Here is a 3,269-nt window from a genome sequence, read left to right on the forward strand (position 1 = left end):
ATGCAGTTTACTTCATAGCCACCCACTAGCTATGTTGTACCATCTTATAAGTAGTCAGATATATGTCATAGTTGTTCACTATATTGGCCGGTTGATAGCCAAGAAATTTTGATCATTAGCTATGTGTTGTTACATAATCTTTAGGATGAGGTATTTCATAGCTAGTCAGAGATATTTGATAGTTATTCATGGATTGTGATTGCTATTTCATAGCTAGTGTTTGCTATTTGAAAGATATTTTATATATAGTAATTGCTATTTGATATCTATTGGTAGCTCTTTGATAGATATTGATAGCTATTCATAGCTAGAAATTGCTATTTTATAGCCATTTATTGGTATTCGATAGCTAAATAATGTTGAGATGTCGAGCTCTACATCTTGAGCCGGCATCCACTACGGGTCTTGGCCGCTTACGGCATTTACTCACTGGCGCATTAGGTGATAGACACGGAGGATCTTTGCCAGTGATTCTATAGCTAGACTACACTTATAGTGCCAGCCTAGTACGCTTTTAGCGAATTCACACTTAGTGATCGCATGTACATATGTGCTACTTTTCAGCTTTAGCACTTAGTCATTTTGTACTCTCTTTTCTAAGTGTAGAAGAAGAAGAAGCTTTCCATCACTGTGTGCTTTGTGCTTGTCTTGTGTAGCTCTCTTGCATCCTCATTCGTTACATGGTAACAGAGCCTGGTGTAGGCAAGAGAGGCTAACAGAGCAAGAGCATCACAATCTCTTCGTTCGCAATTTTTGGGGTTTTTCGTACAAGTTTTTGAATAGGTCTCCAAAGTGCAATATACAAAGATTTACTGTACAAGTACAGTGGTTGTATGTATGCTTGATTGTGGACACTCGTTGAGTGTAGAAAGTGTTACAGGTACCACGATAGCAGGTTCAACAGATTTGCAGGTTTTTGCAGATTGCAGCTATTTTGTCTTAGTGCTTCAAGATGTCTGACGGTTTCAGTCAGATTGTCACTAAGAATCTTGAGAAAAATAACTACCCTGCATGGAAGTTCAGTAACAAATTTCCTAAAAGGAAAAGGTTATTGGGACTATGTAGAAGGAGACAATGAAAAGGAACCAGATATTCTCGAGGCAAATGCTACAACAGAACAAAGAAAATGCTCCTTTGAGGGACTGGCAACAAGGCCAGAGCAAAGTGATGTAATGGCTTTCTATGAGCATCACATATGGCATGTTGGGCTATCTACAGGATGTTGAAACCCCCGCCATTGCATGGAAAAACTTAGGCAGAGTGTTCGAGGTGAGCATCAAGGCCTGGAAGCTTCAACTAAAGTCGGAGCTAAATCAGGTTAAGAGGAACAACCTCTCCATCAATGATTATTCCTTGAAGACCAATAGTATCATTGAGGCGCTTGGATATATTAAAGTCTCAGTGGAAGATGATGACATTGTCCGTGCATGCTTGGATCATCTAGGAGATGAGTATGTACATTTCAGGTCTTCCATGAATACAAGAGACGACATCCCCGTGTTCCAAGATTTGATTTCTATGCTTATTCTTGAGGAGAAGAACCTTGGTCTTGATACATCTTCTTCTCGTGGTAGAAATAGGTCTGAACAGGCCTTCTATTCTAACTCCAACAGAGGTAGAGATTGTGGTCGAGGCCCAAGTGGTTGCAAGGGCCAATTTTGAGAAGGTCAATCAAATCAAAACAATACAGGTGGTAGGGGAAACCAGTCTCAAGGCAGGGGGACTCAAAGAGGTCGTGGTGCAGGATCAAGCAGGCAGCAACATACTGCAGATAGCAGAGAATGTTGGACTTGTGGTGAAAAAGGTCACATGTCACGTGACTATCCAAAGGGAAAAGCAAGTGGAAAGAGAGAACAGGGCAACTATGCATCGCAGAGATGTAGATGTCAGCAGAAGCGAACGCATGTTTTTTATGCAGCATGTAATGAATACAATGACTGCAGAGAATTCCACCCAAGATGATGTTTGGTATGTGGATTCAGGTGCCTCTAATCACATGACGTCTCGTGGAGAGTGGTTTAGAGATATGCGCAAACCAGATGTGTCAGGCTATGTGCCGACAGAAGATGACACAGCTCATCCCATTGCTCATGTAGGGGACATACCTCTAAATACAAAGAGTGGGAAATCAAAGTACTTAGGAGATGTACTTCATGTCCCAAACATTACAAAGAATCTTGTTTCTACTGACAAATGGTTGAGCAAGGTTTGCAGGTTCGCTTCAATCCAAATGGCTGTTACGTAGAAGATTTCCAAAATGGCTGTAAGCTGATCACAGAGGGAAAATGTGTGGGCAGAATGTTTATGCTGAATGTAGACATGCCTGAGGTAAAAGCTGCATTATTTGCACACGGCACAGGTGTTGTGGATGATATTGACATTTGGCACAAACGCATTGGCCATGTCAATGAGCAGAGATTGTGCAGCATGCAATCAAAACAGATTGCAAAAGGTTTGTCCAAATTCAAGGTGGATGGTATGCATAAAGTGTATGCAGCATGCCAGTTTGGAAAACAGTCAAAGGGCTCATTTCCACATGAGCGCAATGTATGTAAAAAGCCACTTGAGGTGGTGCACACAGATGTTTGGGGTCCAACCGATACTACAAGTATACATGGTTGCAAGTATTATGTCTCTTTCATTGATGACCATACAAGGAAAGTATGGGTCTACTTCATGCGTAACAAAAGTGAAGTGTTTGGTCACTTTCAGGACTTCAAAGTCATGATTGAGAAGGAGACAGATATGCAAATCAAGACATTGAGGTTAGATGGAGGGGGAGAGTACTTCTCCAATGATTTTTTAGATTTCCTGCCAATGCATGGTATATGCAGTCAGTTTACATGCACATATACTCCACAGTAGAATGGGGTCGCAGAAAGGAAAAACAGGCACATTGCAGAGGTTGCACGTGCATTGATGAATGAGAAGAAGACGCCTCATCATTTCTAGGCTGAAGCTATAAATACAACTGTTTATATTATGAACAGGACACCTACAGCTGCGGTGCATGATGTAACACCTGAGGAAAAGTTTACAGGTACATAGCCTGATTTGGCACACTTGAAAGTGTTTGGCTGCATAGCTTACGTGCATGTACTAGATGAGTTGCGTAGGAAATTGGATCCTAAAGTAGAGAAATGTATTCTTGTGGGATATTGCCTTGAACAAAAGGGGTACAGGTGCTACAATCCTACTACACAAGAATTACGAGTGAGCAGAGATGTAGTCTTTGATGAGATGAGCAGTTGGTATAGTAATGCACATGG

Source organism: Adiantum capillus-veneris, chromosome 18 (assembly GCF_014529385.1).
Source record: "Adiantum capillus-veneris isolate H3 chromosome 18, ASM1452938v2, whole genome shotgun sequence".
Taxonomy (NCBI): domain Eukaryota; kingdom Viridiplantae; phylum Streptophyta; class Polypodiopsida; order Polypodiales; family Pteridaceae; genus Adiantum; species Adiantum capillus-veneris.